At 39.7% G+C, this 17,939-nt stretch overlaps 1 pseudogene across 1 annotated transcript; it reads right to left on the bottom strand.

Annotated features, from left to right (window-relative positions):
- Window positions 1-17,130: 17,130 nt before the first annotated feature.
- Window positions 17,131-17,721, bottom strand: LOC308414852 (large ribosomal subunit protein eL15-like; annotated as a pseudogene). Its single transcript has one exon. The product of its transcript is annotated as a large ribosomal subunit protein eL15-like (transcript).
- Window positions 17,722-17,939: the final 218 nt, after the last annotated feature.

Here is a 17,939-nt window from a genome sequence, read left to right as displayed (position 1 = left end):
GAATACAATACTTCTAGAAGAAATAAAATTAAGTCTCTATGTGCTTATGACCATAACATCTAATATTTGTCAAATGATATTCTATTAAACTACTCTATTTGTATTTCTATCTATAGACACTTCCTATGGTGTGTACTGCTGATTCATTAACATTGAATGCACAGCCACAATACTATAACTTAGGCATGAATGAAGCTTATTTAAAGTATGTTTTTCTCCAGAAACATGCCAGTAGCTTTTTTTGTGCTGTGGAACACTAAAAAGTACATTGGCACTATGTCTGAGGTTATTTTAAACAGAAAAATCACCCACAAAAATGTGAGAAACCTGGCACTAAATATAAAACAAAAAATATTTGTTTAAAGTATGGGAGCTGAAATGAAAAGATCTTGGTCACCCTCAGCCAAGAACACTCACTTAGGGCAACTCAAACTTCTCATGGCCTCATACACATACATGCTCACAAATTGCCCACAGTACAGTTACAAATAAATTTTATTTGGTAGGCAAATTCACAGATATGAAATTCTTGGCTTAACGAGAGTCATTTATTTACCTCTAGTTTTAATAATAGATATGGTTAGCAACCATTTTTTCAGAATTCTAGAAAGTTGATGTACTTTCTTGTGAACCTGCATAAACCAGTTTCAGCACAACACGAGCTAAACTACACCATTCTGATCACTATCTCTACTGGTGGGTAAACCTACAAAGTGGAAACCAGTCCTTTGTTGACGTCACTATTCCAGCCATTAGTACAAGTGCATGACTCATGGCAGGTAATCAGAAACTAGTAATGGGTGAATGAATACAAACAATTTCCATCTTTTTTTTACTGTGAAAAAAATAATAAGCTTGTAGATTGTCCTGAAGCTGCAGATCGTCCTGAAGCTGTTAGTATTTTAATGTTAATTCCACTTCCCCAAGAAGGGCTGCTTAGTCACGTGACTCCAACTGAACCTTCCCATTTTAATTAGTAAAATAAAGAAAAGCCAGTGACTGGGTGGGGCGAGGGAAGTAGAGAGGGCAGAGAAGTCAGAGGAGGTCAGACAACCGAAGGGGAAGGTTGTGGCAACATGGAGTTTCCCAAGGACCAGCTAGACCCAGGTGGGATTTATGGGTGTTAAAAAGCTATGAACATTAAGGATTTTACAGGTCTAGTATCTCATACAAAAAGGCAGTTTGTATCTTTGTCCATTTGATATAATCCTGTTGTGGAGAGAGTTTGTGGATTGGGAGTTGAATATATAAACCTGTATGAAAACCTATTCAGCTATAGAGTTGTGTTTGTGGGATTTGGGAGTACAGAAACATCCAAGGACAGAGGCAGAGAACAGGAAGTAGTAAACAACCAAGGGAAGGGAGTTGTATGGACAAATTGGGCTGTGGTGACAGCTCAGACTGGGCGCCAGAGGCGTGCATGGCTCTGCATCAGGGTCGGGCCTGAGGAATGAGACCTCAGGGCCAAAAGAGAGATAAGCATTTTTATTTTTTAATATTTACTGCAACATAAGCTCATACTGGATATGCATGTTTTACTTATAGTATACCCTTATTTGAGGAATTTTGGCTCCCATTCAAAGTTTATGCTTACAATATTTCATGCTCGGCAATTACAGTTTTACAGACAAGAAAATAAGGCACTAAACTGGGGAGACTACTCAGTCAAAAGCATGAGGGTTTGAGTTTGAACCCCAAGACCTATGCTTAAAATAAATCCTTCATTCACACAATAATTAAAACACAAGATCTACAGAACAGAAAAAGAAGCAGGGGGAAAAACCCACCAGAATTACACCCGACTTCTCAACACAGACTCTAAAAGCAAGAAGGGGCTGGTCAGATATCTTGCAATCTAAAAAATCATAGATGCCAACCTATAATTCTATACCCAGCAAAACTTTCTGTCATCATAGATGGAGAAAAAAAATATTTCAAGACAAATCCAAATTTAAACATTATCTATCCACAAACCCAACCATATAGAAAAATACTAGAAGGATAATTCCAACCTGAGAAGGAAAACCACATCAAGAACCCACAAGAAATAAGTAATTTCAAACCAGCAAGAAGGGAAACACACACACACACAAACACCACAAAAATCAAACTAACAGGAATTAACAATCATTGGTCATTAATATCAACATCAATGGACTCAATTCCCCAATAAAAAGACACAGGCTAACAGAACAGATGTGAAAACAGTATCCATCCTTCTGTTGCATACAAGAAAGACTTCCAACAAAAATTAATCAAAAGAGACAGGGAAGGAATCTTTATACTCATCAAAGGAAAAATCTACCAGGATGATATCTCAATTATGAACATTAATGTGCCAAACACAAGGGCACCCACATTTGTAAAAGAAATATTGCTAAATCTTAAACTGCACATCAAACCCCACACATCAATAGCTGAAGACTTCAGCACCCTACTCTTACCAGTTGAGACAATCTAGACAAAAACTAAACAGAGAAATAATGAAACTAACAAACATAATAAATGAAATGGACCTAACAGACATCTATAGAATATTTTACCCAAACACAAAACAATATACCAACTTCTCAGTATCTCATAGATCCTTCTCTAAAACTGACCACATAGTCTTTCACATATAAGCCTCAACAGATACAAGAAAATTGAAATAACTCCTGTGTCATATCAAACTACCCTGGATTCAAGCTGGACTTCAGCAACCACAGAAACACCGGAAAGTCTACACACTCATGAAAACTGAGTAACCCTCTGGCAATGATCTCTGGGTCAGGGAAGAAATAAGTAACTCAAAGACTTTGTAGAATTCAATAAAAATAAAGACACAACATACCCAAACTTATGGGACACAATGAAAGCAATGCTAAGAGGAAAATGCATAGCACTAAAGTACCATTATAAAAACTGCATAGCATTGGTATAGGAACAGACAGTGGATCAATGGAATTGAATAAAAGACCCTAAAATAAACACAAACACCTATAGATACTTGATTTTTAATAAAGAAGCCAAAACCATACAATGGAAAAAAGAAAGCATCTTCAACAAATAGTGCTGGTCTAACTGGATGTCTGCATATAGAAGAATGCAAATAGATCCATATTTATCACCCTGCACAGAACTCAAGTCCAAGTGGATCAAGGACCTTAATATAAAACCAGATAAAGTGAATCTAATAGAATAGAATGTATAAAATGGCCTTAAATATATTGATACAGGAGATAACTTCCTGAACAGAATATAGGTGGCTCAGGCTTTAAGAGCAACAATTGATAAATTGGACCTCAAAAAACTATAAAGCTTCTGTAAACAAAGGGTACTGTCAATAGGACAAAATGGCATCCTACAGATTGGGAAAAAGTCTTCACCAACCCTACAACTGATAGAGAGCTAATATCCAAAATTCATAAAGACCTCAAGAAGTTAGACACCAACAACTCAAATAATCCAATTTAAAAATAGGGTACAGCGCTAAACAGAATTCTCAACAGAGGAATCTCAAATGACTCAGAAGAACTTAAGTAAATGTTCAAAGGTCTTAGTCATTGGAGAAATGCAAATCAAAACAACTTTGAGATTCCATCTTAAACAGGTCATATGGCTAAGATAAAAACACAAGTGACAGAACATGCTGTCCAGGAGGTGGGGCAAAGAGAACACACCTCCATTGCTGGTGGGAGTACAAACTTGTACAACCACTTTGGAAATCAATTTGGTGATTTTGTTTTTCTTCAGAAATCTCGGAATAGTTTTACTTCAATAACTCCTACCACCCCTGGACATATATCCAAAAGATGCTCCAACATCTTACAAAGACACTTGTTCAGCTATGTTCATTGCAACTTTATTCCTAATGGCCAAATTCTGGGGGACATCTAGGTTGTCCTTCAACTTAAGAATGGATAATGAAAATGTAGTACATCTATACAATGGAATACTATTCATCAATTAAAAAATAATGGTATCATAAATTTTTTGTAGGCAAATGGGTGGAACTGTAGAGACCATATCCAGAGGTTAGGCAAGATCTCTGGCTAAGGGATGGGTCCATCCACCCATTTCCAAATTTTTAACCCAGAATGGCTCCTGTCTAAAGGAAATACGGGGACAAAGTGTAAAGCAGAGACTGAAGGAAAGGCCATCCAGAGTCTACCCCATCTGGGGTTCCATCCCATATACAGACACCAAACCCAAACACTATTGTTGACACCAAGAAGTGCATGCTGACAGGAGCCTGACATAGCTGTCTCCTGAGAGGCTCTGCCAGAGCCTGACAAATACATGTGTGGATGCTCACAGCCAACCAGTGGACTGAGCACAGGGTCCCCAGTGGAGGAGTTAGGGAAAGCACTGAAAGAGCTGAAGGGGTTTGCAACCTCATAGGAAGAACAACAATATTAACCAACCAGATGCCCAAGAGTTCACAGGGAGTAGAACAACAACCAAAGAGTACACATGTAGGGACCTATGGCTCCAGCTGCATATGTAGCAGAGGATGGACTTATCTGGCATCAATGGGAGGATAGGCCCTTGGTCCTCTGGAGGCTCAGTGCCCCATTGTAGTGGAATGCCAGGGAGGGGAGGTGTGAGTGGGTGCATAGGTGAGGAAGCACCCTCATAGAAGTAGGGGGGATGAGAGAGGGGGTTTCCAGAGGGGAAATCAGGAAAGGGGATAACATTTGAAATATAAATAAATAAAATATCCAGTGAAAGACAGAAAGAAAATATCATCCTGAGTGAGACAATCCAGTCCCCAAAGGTATGTACTCACTTATTAGTGGGCATTAGCCATAAAATACAGGTACCATGCTACTACACTCCACAGACCCAACAAAGCTAAACAAGAAGGAAGGCACAAGCAAGGCTACACGAATCTCACATAGAAGGAGGAATGAACTAGTCATAAGAGGCAGTTAGAGGGAAGGAACTGGGTGCGAGAGGGGATAGGGTGGGAAATGGGGGGTCAGAAACAGGTATGGAGAGGGACAGAAAAGATGGCCATGAGGATGAATGGAAATCTGCAACTGGTGGGCTCCCCCCAGCAGTTGATTCAAATGGATGCAGACACCCACAGCCGAACAGTGGATGGAGCTTGGGGACTCTAATGCTATAGGAGAATAGGAGCAGGAGAAATAATTGTGGGCCTTAAGGGGACTCCACAGGAAGTCCAACAGAGTCTACTAACCTGGACCCTTGGAGCTCTCAGAACCTGAGCCACCAGCCAAAGAATGTACATGGGCTGAACCTAGGCCTTCCGGTACATATATGTAAACTATGTGCAGCTTGGTCTTCACGTGGGTCTCAATTGGAGTAGGAGCTGTCTCAAACGCTATTACCTGTCTGTGGATCCCATTACCCTAACTAGGCTGCTTTGTCTAGCCTCAATGGAATAGAAAGTGCCAGGGTAAGAGGATACCCAGGGGCCTCCCCCTTCTCAGAAAAGAAGGGGGAGAGGTATAGGGGAGAGGATTGTGGGAGGGGTGACTGGGAGGGGGCTATGAGTGGGGTGTAAAGTGAATAATTTTTAAACGGTAATAGATAGATAGATAGATAGATAGATAGATAGATAGATAGATAGATAGATAGATAGATAGATAAAAGCTCTAGGCATTGTGATGTGTACTTATAATCCCAGAACTTGTAAGAGACAGTGTCTCAAAAAATAAGATAGACAGCACTTTAGGGGTGACACTTTAAGTTACACTTTTACTTTCACATATATTCTCACATGTGTACACAAGCATCTACAGACACAGCATACATGTGCACAAAAAAGAAAATCCACTGATTTCCAAGTGTATTTCCAAGAATTATTAGAAAGAGAGCTATGACTATGAAAAAAGGAACAATAACAAAAATAAAACAGAACAACAACAAAACTTCAGCCTTCAAATCTCATGTTGCTATATCACACTAGGATTATATATGTCCCTCAAATTATTAGCAGTATAGGTAGCAAGTGTATCTGTGCTCTTCATGTACAGGTACCCATATTTACTTCAAAGAGTTCCACAGAACAAACCACTAGTCTGCCCAAGGGGGGGGGGGGAAATACCTCCAAGTGTAACTTTTAGTTACTTGGAGTAAGAATATATTTTTCTGTTTTAAACACAAATCCTTTAACCACATGTATCTCTGTGTCATCAATGTTTGATGAAATGATTCTAGAATATTGTGGTTGTGTGCTGCAGACTGTTGAAGTATAACTTGAGACTTCTACAGATTTCTACACTTTGAAATGACAGAAACGTTTGTACAAGCTCCTGGCTATCTCCTAAATCACATTTCCTTTTAAGAGAAACTTATTTCCTGTTCATGTCCACACACCACAACAACTTATCTGCTTCTCAACTTTTACCGATGTTTTCTCTTTCACTTACAGCCACGTCTAACAAAGAAAAATCTTTTAACTGCTTTGTACCTGATGCAAGTGAAGAACATAAAAACCACACCAGGGTCGACAGGCTTAGGCATTTTAAATGTTTAAATGATACAACTTCATACAACAGCTTCAGAACATAGAATTTGAATTGCCAAAACGAGAATCTGGAATGGCAGATGCCCTCATCTTTACTACCAGATTCAGAAACTGACTCATCTTTAAAGAGTGTAAATCATAAAATATAATGTCTGGACCCTAACAGGTACTCAACAAATAGTAACTAACCAGACTCTTGAATTCTCCTTCTTCAGGACAACAATAAGGAAAAGTGCATAGTCTTTAAACAAAAGATGCCCTTATCTCTTATGGCTACTGGTTTTTGGTGGTTAGCTTCTTGAGTCCTATATATATATTGGTTATTAGCCCTCTATCAGACGTGGAGTTAGTGAAGTTTTTTCCAGTCTATGGGTTGCCGATTTGTGCTATTGACTATGCTCTTTGCCTTACAGAAGCTTTCCAGTTTCATGAGGTTCCATTTATCAATTGTAGAGCTGAAGCCATTGGAGTTCTGTTTAGGAAATTTCCCCCTGTGCCAATAAGTTCAAGGCTCTTTTCCACTTTCTTTTCTATTAGATTGAATATTTCTGGTTTTATGTTGAGGTCCTTGATCTACTTGAACTTGAGCTTTGTGCAAGGTGACAAATATGGGTCTATTTTTACTTTTCTACATAGACACAGCCAGTTAGACCAGCATTATTTATTGAAGATGCTTTCTTTTTCTATTGTATATTTTTCGCTTTTTTTGTCAAAGATCAAGTGTGCATAAGTGTGTGGTTTTATGTCTGTGTCTTCAGTTCTATTCCATTGATCAATCTGTCTGTCTCTGTACCAAACCTGAGTGAGGGTAACTCAGAAACAAAAGGACATTCACAGTATGTACTTCACTAATAAGTGATACTAAGCCAACATACTACAAAATACCCAAGACACAGTCTACAGAACTCAAAAATATCAACAAGCTGAAGGGCCCAAGTGAAGACACCTCTGTCTCATTTGGGAGGGAGAAGAAATCAACCACAAGAGGGGAGGGATGGAGGGGCCTGAGAGTGAAAGGGAATGGAGGAGGGAAAGAGGGTAACATGATCTGGTATTGGGTGGGGGGAAAGGACTGAAGCTCTGAGGGCTATAACTATTACCAGGAACGTCTATATTATGTCATGTCAGTATCATGAAACAACTTAAACCCATTTTTTTAAAGAAACAGTCTGTTGGGACTAGAGAGGTGGCCCGGTGGGTGGTTAACAGTAACTACTGTTCTTGTAGATGGACTAGGTCTAGTTCCCAGCATGCACATTACACAGGTTACAACCACACATAACTTTAGCTACAAAAGTTCCAATACTGTGTCTTCTTAACCTCCACTGGCACTTGCCTCATGTGCACAAATCCACGCTCATGCAATACACAGATAATTAAAACTAAAATCTTTCTTAAAAGAAAGAAGTGTGTAGATATATTAGTGTGGATCAATCTAAATGGTATATTTCTTTTGGTTTTTTTGTTTGTTTGTTTGGTTGGTTGGTTGGTTGTTGATTTAGTTTTTCCAGGCAGAGTTTCCCTATGTAGCCCTGACTGTCCTGGAACTCCTCTGCAGACAAGGCTGGTCTTGAACTCAGAAATCTGCCTGTCTCTGTCCCCTGATCGCTGGGATTAGTGGCCTGTGCCACCACTGCCTAGCCATATTTCTAAACAGGAAAGGCAAATTGCATCATCCTGTACAGATTAGCTTAAGAAAAAGCTACTATAAACATCCATACATAGACCCGAATTTATGTGTACAGAAAAGGGAGACAGGATGAATTGTTTGTGGTTATTTCTTTGAAGAGCCAAAACAAGGAAACACTTTTATATTGTGTTATATGTACTAAGTATCATTAAAATTTTGCTAGTATAACACTATTCAGATATCACTTAGAGATTTTTATAAATCAACAGAAGCATGACAATTTCTTCTTAAATTTTTCTTATTTAGAAAAAGTTGCCTATTGAAAAACAGAAAAGCAAAGGAAAAGTTTTGAAAGATAACAGTGAAAAGTCTAAGAATGTGACTATAGCTGACAGTTCAAAGACTAGTTGCTGACTTTCCACTCTACAAGTTAAAGATTAGCCACTGGATGATGATCTTAGAAATCACAAGATATTCTGTTAGTACCCAGCCTTGAGTTAATCTGTTCAGAACCTGAAAGGAATATGGAAAAAAGTCTCTCTATCAGCAGTAACATAAAGATGTCCACAAGATATTTGCCATCCTTCCCTTCCAGAAGTAAGAATTAATCTCCCCTTTGCTTTAATCTCTGTGACTTGCCTTGACTTGGGCCAGTAGACGATAGCAGAAATGATAATGTGCTGGTTTCTGAACCATAACCCTGAGGATCAAGCCTTTGGGTGACCTGTAAACTTTAATTCTCTCATTCTATCAAAGGCAAACTATCGTGAAACCACCACCACAGGCAGATCCAACTAGCCATGTGGAGAAGCCCTGGGGCAAAGAACTGAGGCCCCACGTGACCCTGATATATGCATGTCAGCCAGTTCTCACACTTTCAAGTTAGCAAGCCAGAGGTCCAGATATTCCCAGCCAGACATACATTGTCCCAGACTCTCTAACTCACTAATCAGCAATCATTAGCATGTAAAATAACTTTTGCCTTAAATCACTAAGTGTCGGGCAGTTTGATATAGAAATAGGTAATCAAAATTATCGTGGTTATTTTTTCTCCCTGTCCGTTCAACCATTATAAATGGGACAAGGTTTTGTAGTTTGATACAATTAGGTTTTATTACAAACTTTATAGTCATAGTGCTGACCACGAAAACAAATTAACATTCCAACTGAAAAGATGTAATTGCCAAACAGACAATTATATTCCTAGAAACTTCCAACTAATTTTCATTAAAGAGCCAATAATGCTTGGGGGGGGGGTTAGCTGGAAATAATAAGGACATTGCTGAATTTTGAAAACCAAGTTGCCAGTCCCCAACATCACAGACCTATTGTATGACCCTGAAACATATTCTGAAGAGGTTTTCCCAAATGCTGAGCCCTCCAAGAGGTGGATATACCTCGATTCTCTCACCTGGTCTAGCATTGATGGAGAGTGTCTGGAAATTATCAATGGTCTGAGTGAGGCCAGAAGTGAAGAGGATTCTGGATATGGGAGTGAGCAATGCTGCAGATGTGGTCTTCGGGGAATCTTCTGGGTGGGCCCTTGAATAGAGCTTCCAATAGTATTTGAACCCCAAGCAATCTAAATGCTTGACTTCTTGAAGCAAGAAGTTGGCAATATCTATCAAAATTGCCTCAAGTTTCTCAATATAAAATTATTTTCTGGACAGGAATCTGCTTGTTTGTCCTAAACCTTGTATCCCAAATATGACAGCTTCAGACATGCATATCTCAAACTAGTCACCATGGTCCAGAAATTAGAAAACACTGTCTCCAGATGACTACACACAGATGTTTCTGACTTCACTCTTGCATAAAAATAAAATAATTGAATTTTTGGATTTTTTTTTAAAAAATAAAAAGTAGTTTACTGGGACTTTTTCTGGCTAATACACAGCTAAAGTTTTGAAACCTCCCAAGAATAATTATGAATGTTCTGAATAAACAGATGTGAGTATCATCTACCCTAGATCTAGCGCCTACTACTTTGTAGACCAGTAGCATCAGCCTGTTAGAAAAGTCAGATTCCAGGCCTATGCCTACTGCATGCATTCCATATGGACTTCTAAGAAGGTTCTCAGGGGATTTCCACATATAATCCTGTTGGAGAAGCAGTGGTCTAGGGTACTAGAGCTTTGGCTGCTAGTCTAGGAACACCCAGCTCCTCCCACCTCTGGCAAACAGAATACATTTCAACACACCTTTTTAGAATAGTGAACATGAAGAGAAAAACTACATGTGTAGTAATGCATGCCTGTAATCTAAATAAATAAATAAGTAAATAAATAATGATAAAATTTGAGAGGCTGAGACAGGAGGATTGTATGATTGAGGCCAGGCCAGCCTAGGCTATATAGTAAGACCCTGTCTTAAAAAAGAAGGAAGGAAGGAAGGAAGGAAGGAAGGAAGGAAGGAAGGAAGGAAGGAAGGAGAGGGGACAGGGATAAAATGGAGGATAAAAACAAGGAAAGTGAAAGAAACCAATCACTCCAAATAGAAAAACACTGCTTCATACAGAAAGAACTCAATTAGCTGTGGGTAGAACTGTATCTAGATGGTGGTATCAGTAACCTTATGTAGAAATTAAGTCACATCAGATATAATTAGTTCAGGTGAGGTCATTATGGAGTAGGATAGACACTTAGTCCAATATGATTTGTGTCCTTAAAAAAAGAAGAAACACACAAGAAGACAGGCCCATGGTGATAGAAGCAGGGACTGACACGACACATCCCATGCTGCAAGCCAAGGAACAGTCAAGATCTCCAACCAATGACCAGAAGCAAACAGAGGTAAGCAACAATTCTCCCTAATGGGATTCACAGGGGGTATGGCCTGCTAGCACCTTGATTTTGAAAATGTTTCACCTGCAAATGTGGGTTTTAAACCACTCATTTGGTGACTAATATACAGCAGCTCCTTTAAACTAATATTTGGGCTAAAGAAATGGCTCTGCAGTTAAGAGTACTGGCTGCTCTTGAAAAGAACCCAGGTTCAATTCCCAGCACCCACATGGCAACTCACGACTGTCTGTAACTTCAGTTATAGGACTTCTGATGCCTCCCTCACTGCAGGCAAAAAAACCAATGCACATAAAATTAAAAAAAAACCTTTTTAAAAATTAATATAGGCAAGGAAAGAACTTAAGGACACATATTACCTATAATAGACTTGACTTGAGGCTTGGCCATAGAGGAATGCCTCCCCCAAGGGGTGCCTCCCTGGTGATTCAAGAATGAAGCTTCTCTTAGTACCACTGCTTTATCTGGTGATAATATCAGAAAAACAAGTTTGCCCATAATATCTAATGTACATTTCAAAATAGCTAAGAGAATTTGAATGTTCTCACTACAAAAAAAAAAGATAAATGTTTAAGGTAATGGATAGGTTGGTGGTGTTGATTTCATCGCTGCACAATGTATCCATGGACAAAAGTATCCTATGGTACCCCTACCATATCTGATAGCTACATGTCCATCCAAAATCAAGTTCAAAAACAGAAAGGAAATAGCCAAACAAAACAAAATAAAAACAAATAAACCTAAGTGGAGAATGTAAGTCACCTTTAAAAGCACATCATATAATGTGCCCACACATACATCACGACTGTAATGCGTAAAATGGAAATTGCATGTTTGTTATACTTTAAGCATCATAGAAACTGGCATGTCTGTAATGGTTTAAGCACTATGGAGACAGCATAAAACTGTTTCAGAATTTCACTCCCTGTTCAGGAAATGAGCAATCAAGTTGGTTGCTTTGCTGAAGAGGAACCTACAGAAAATGCCTCTCCCTGGTCCCTTTCTAGCTCTATTACTTTTACTGTGGCAAGAAATGTGTTTTGGACTTGTTCCCTTGAATGCCACATGGAACCTTCTTTTGTTCTTTAGGTTCTCTGAATCTTGGACTCAAAGGGCAAATCCTGCCTGGTTCTCTTTCTCAAGATACCAAACGTATGTTATTTGTTTTCTTTTAACCCCTCCCTGTGGTTTACCAAGCATTTCAAAAGATCTCAGAGCCAAAAAGAACCTCAGTAAACATCTGGTCCAACTATCTTACACGTGATGAAATAGAGGTCAAGAAAGGTCAAATGTTAGACATCTAAGTCAAAAGAAAAAGAAAATAAAGAAAGAAAGAAAAAAAATGGGCCAGTCAGCTCTCAGGTTCTGCTTTTTGTTCACTCATCATATGAATCAAGTTTCAGACAGTACAACAACTTAAACACAACCTCTGAAGTTAAACAGAGTTCAGTTTGAATTTTAGCTCTTCCATCTATGTGTTGTGTGACCCTGAGCAGTTTAACCTCTTGGTTTACTCATCCTGCCTGTCAGGGATAACATAAGCTACCTCAAACAGTGTTGGAATGATTGATTAGATAGCATATGGGTTGTTTCAGCTCACAAAGTCTTTAACCTGTTCTGCTCCTTAGTAGTTTTCCATTCTGAATTCATCAGCGTTGAACAAGTAACAAGATGGCTGCAGCTGTTTCAGGCATGTGCTCCAGGCATGTAAAAGAGACTGTCTCTATTTGTGGCTCTCTTAGGAGTGAAGAAATTTCCTAGAAACCTTTGAACAAGCTGTCCCAAGTCTCATCTGCCAGAGTTGGGTCATGTGTTTATTTAAGGAGACTGGGGATAACCTTCAGCCAACTAGGCTATCCCTGAATATGTAGATAGAATTAATTGGTTTTCCAAAAACACATGGATGGAAAAGAGAGAGGGAGGAGAGAACAGCTACGTTAGAAGAGAAGGAAGAAAGCATGCTGGATAGGCAAGAAACAGACAATTACAATAAATGTTTTCAATTTACTACTGTTTTTATGAGTCAGGAAGATGATGATTGAATTGTCTTTAGTAGAGGTTTTAGTAGTAGGGTCTGAGGGCTCTCCCAGCAATATATTACACATGCAAGGGGAGTTTCCTGACATTCTTGCTACAGTATTTCACCACTCCTCTGGGAAATATGTCAACTTTTAGCTATTTATCCTGGGTGACTCACTCAATATGTAGCCCCCGCTCCCCCCCCCAGTTGAACTAGAAGTGGATATCTGAGAATAACTGTCCTGAGTGTGGCTTTCTCGTTTATGTAGCTATTGGACATATCTCAAGTGAGCCACAATGTTTGCGGGGGGGGGGGGGATCCAGTTGTGAGCAAAACAAGCAATTGGTACCAACTGAGTGAGAATTCTATAGCCTCAAACTTGGGGCATTCATTCAGTCAAGACCCGTCCATTTTCTAACTCTAAAGCATTTCTAGGCACACAGATGAGGCCTTCCTCAGTTCAAAGCAAAACTTCTCATGTATTTAGCAAACATTTGCAGAGCAGTTTCCATGTGGTAGGCATTGTGCAATGTTCTTTACAAATATTAATTTAATTCCATTTAGTTCTAGAGAAGTCCCAATGTCCTACAGTCATATGTGTTTAACCAAAGCCCTTCATGATTTATTCTCTTGGCAATCCACCAAACAAGATCCAGAATTCAGGAACAGATCAAACTTAGCTTAGCAATCCTCTGTCCTATTCTTTTATTAGAAACAACATATGCCTAAATTACCCAGTCATGCCTATACAACCCAATCATACTACAGCCTGCAATTGCTTGAGGAAAAGTCTGGATTGTTCAAAATTATTATAGAACATAAATCCTTTTGCAACCCCTCTTTTTCTGTTGTGGCAGATTCTAATATTCCTTAAAAGGCAGGGAATTTTCTGCACTGGGTTTAGGAAGGCCAAAGGGCATTCATTGGCTAGCATTGCTTTTTCAGCATCCTTAATCTTCCTGTTGGTATTTTAAAATAACAGGTCAGCCATGTAAATTATAAACTGTACAGTTTAAAAGTCCCTGTGATGTGCTGCCATTTGCAAGAAGATGGGCTTCTTAACAGCCAAGAAGTCATAATATGTCTCCTTGCTTTTCATGTGACAGTAATTAGCATCTAAGCTCTGAAGTGTTTGTTCCCATAGCTGAGAGAATGACATTTCTAACAGGTTCCAGCAGAGAACCATTACTGTTTGTGATATACAGTTCCCATTTTCAATATAGAAGCAGAAAGCCTTCAAAATGGAAAGGCAGAGGCTGTATGATGTTTTTCTTCATTTAACCACATGGGATAAGACTTTTAAGGAGGATATACAGTCAACAGCCCTATACTGTTGCAAAAAAAAAAAAAAAAAAAACAATTCCCACTTTCATACATATGATCAGTAACATACCAATGTCTGCTTTTTTTTCCTTTTACATTTTGTTCCCCTCTTTCTTTTTAAACTTAAACAAATAACTAATAACAAACTAATAAAATAACTGTTTCTTGAATTTTGGGATACTCTTGAAAATTCTGTTAAATTAAAAAGAATATTGCTTATTTGAAAACATATGGTTTGCCAGCAATAAATCGCCTTTTCATTAAACAGACTATTACAAGTAAGCACTCCTTTATAAAATGTCAAATGGAGATTAATTTTTCTCCCTTTAAACTGTCTACACAAATGCTTCTGAGATGTTGACGTGCATAAGATTTGCTCAAACACAAAGTCCTCCTTTCCAGCCATGTGAATCTGATTCAGTAGGTTTGGGGTGAAGCCCAAGTTTATTCAGCTCTAACAAGTCCCCAGTGGTTGCTGCAATTCAACTGGAAGCTACCCATGACATAGTTCTGGTCTGTGCTCGTAACCTAGTCAGTAAAAGCAGAAACCTCAGCGTGAGGGATTCCTGTCCCAGGTTAAAGAAAGATGCACAAATAAAAAACACCAACTCGGGCTCCTGAGATTGCTCCCCTTGTAAAGTGCTTGTCACAGAAGCATGAGAACCTGAGTTCAGACCCAGCCATAGTGGTGGACATCTGCAGTCCCATTAGAAACAGATGGACCCCTGGAGCTCTCAGGTCAGTTAGCCAAGCCTACATGGCAAGTTCCAGGCCAGTGAGAGACCCTTTTTCAAATGGAGGGGGAGGGATGGAGGGAGGGAGCGAGGGAGGGAGGGAGCGAGGGAGGAAGGGAGGGAGGGAGGAGATAGAAGACTCAACATTGACCTTTTGCCTACACACATTTTCCACTCAAGTTGTACTATGAATTTACTTCTCAGCTTAGTTCAGCAAGCTTACTGCCCTGTCTTGGACTGCAATAACTGGAGACACTGCTCATACCCTTTAAAAAGGTGTAGAGGAGCACACCTGTAGCCCCAGTATTCAGAAGGCTAAGGCACAGTCAGGGGAGGTTGCCGTGAGTTCAGGTCCAACCTGGACTACAGAATAAGACCCCGTCTCCACCAAGAAGAAGCGTCCAATTTAGATATAGGCATAAACTGCAAGAGCAATTAAAACAAGGCTGTGCTGTGACAAATGTCAAAGATGAAGTACAAAGTATATATTCAGGAGCTAGCAAACTGATGGTGAATAAGCAGAAGAAAATCTTTGAAAATCTCCTAGAGCAGGGGTACAGTATACTTTCTAGTTCACAAAAGAGCTTCCATATAATCTCATGGATCTCATAGAACAGTCCACTGAAATACTATAGCTAGGACTTTCTGCAGGTGAAGAAACAAAGGCTGAGAAGACTCAAAATCACTTGCCACAGTCACCTGAAAAATGACTGCGATTTTAAGTGATGGGGCTAAGATGAAGGGATTTCCCAAATGAAGAAAAACACACAGAAGAGGAGATTGTAATTTCTAATGCTGATGCAAATTTCCATAGTGAATAACATTTCTTGACCGCTTAATTATGCAAGACACTGTGCTGAGAACTTTGTGCAATTCTACAAGCAATACCTAAGATAAGTGTTACCAGCAGTAGCTGATAATTCTTTTAGAGAGGAAAAAGGCATTTTAACTTGAGAAGAAGGCATCCAGGTACTGACACAGAGCCAAGAGGAGTACAAGAGAGCAAGTCAGAGAGAGGCTGGACTATGGCCTTTGGGATTGAATTCCACCCAGACAGGTTGGAAGGGTGTGTCTTTGGGGGCTTGGGCTTCTGTAGTCCCTTCTTGAGTCGAGCCTCCAAGAGCCACCCTTGGCGGGAAATGTATGTGTATCTTTCTCTTATGTATTAACAAATTCAAATGACATTGCACATGCAAACAAGTCTGATTTTAAATAAATATTTTCTTGTTGAGTGGTAAAAAACTTTTACTGTTAATTTTTTTTTTGTTCAACCTCCATATCTAGTTCTATGACTGACCTATGAGGGTCCGTGATCCTAATTTGGGAGGTTTTTAAACAGGATCTGTGTTCTTTTCAGGAAGACTTACTTTTAAGTGAAAAATGGGATTTCATGACAATGTCTTTATGCAAAAGGTGCACATTACTGCTGCTTTGGCCCCTGGGGTTGTGCTTTATTAGACTTCAGCCAGCAATGAGTAGCCCAGAGCCATGTTACTGACCTTCCAAAGAAGTTGCTGGGGTGTGACTTGCCATTTTTCTCTCTCTGTATGTGATATAGAAAAAAAAGTCAAATAAATAATATTGGACCCTCTGCTGTTAGCTTGGTTCTTTTCTCTGGTAGACTATTAGGAAGGACTCAGGAGCATCTTCTTCCTTCAGTTGGTTCATGTCCATGACTGATGTTAGTCTGCTTTTTTTGCAACTGTGGTAAATATGGAAGAAATTAACTTATAAAGGGAAGTGGCACTGTTGCTTTGGGTTTATGTCAGGCAGCATATCATGGTGGGAGTGTATAGAATCCAAGATCCTTTCTAGGCACATAGTTCCTGGGACCTAAAGGCTTCCAAGACTTCCGGCCTCCTAAAGGTCCCACCCCCTCTCAGGAGCTCTGCCTGGGGAGCAAGCCTTAACACATGGGCCTTCAAAGAGCGTTTAACATTCAAATCATAGCAAAAACTTGCCTGCACCTGTTATATTTTCAAGTTAGTTTTACTGGGCGAACAGTTGTTTGTTAGCATATCCCCCGTTACCGACTATTTTAAACGTGCTACTTTATTGTCTTTTGGCATAAAGCATTGCTATATAATTTTTAAATTTATTTTCGACTGTCCTAAATTGTGCATTGAATATGAATTTTACAAATATTATATGTAGTAGCAGTAATGATGGAGCTGGAAAGTATTTTGCCTTTTCCAGGCTGCAGGAAGAGATCCACCTTCTCTTGGTGGTGGAACTTGTGACCTTTCCAAGGTCATGGCTTTTGTGGCCAGCATATGTCAGTCCGCGTATCTCTCTGTGCTTGTGGACTGGTTTGGTGATCCACTGAGTGTCAGGATTTCTTCTGATAGCTTTATGGAATGGATCAATGAGGATGACCAAAGAATGTATATGTGGAGTCTTCGCCAATCCAGTAAGAATTCAGGACTCCCAAAGCCCCACAAAGGTGCCCAGCACGAAACTGAAGGCTTCGGGGATATTTCAGCTGATTAACACAACGGTGGACAGGCTTGCCCTAAGTTGCACCCTTAGGAACCCGGCGTTTGAGACCACCACATCGGACATGAATCCTGTAAATGACATAACCTCGCTTAGCCTTTGCTCTTTATCAGGCCGGGTGGGGCGGGGAGCCCTGTGCAGCACTGAGAGCTGGCGGGATTGCCAGCTGCAAACCCTCAGAAGAAAGCTTTGTACTGCTTCTTCCTCCATAGCTCCTGGGTGTACGTGTATGTATGCATCCATCGTGGCTCACCCGATGCCTGCCACCAGAAGATAGACGACGTCCTTCTCTGAATTTATCTTATGCCGGTTATTTATTTATTCTGCCTAGACACATGAAGAATGTTCCCTTCTTTTTCTGAAGATTTAGAAATTTTATTAGATCATGTCTAAATACGAAAAGAAAGACAGACACAGAAAGAGAGACAGAGAGAGAGAGAGAGAGAGAGAGAGAGAG

Source organism: Micromys minutus (assembly GCF_963924665.1).
Source record: "Micromys minutus genome assembly, chromosome: X".
Classification (NCBI taxonomy): domain Eukaryota; kingdom Metazoa; phylum Chordata; class Mammalia; order Rodentia; family Muridae; genus Micromys; species Micromys minutus.
This window is presented reverse-complemented; position numbering and strand designations above follow the sequence as displayed.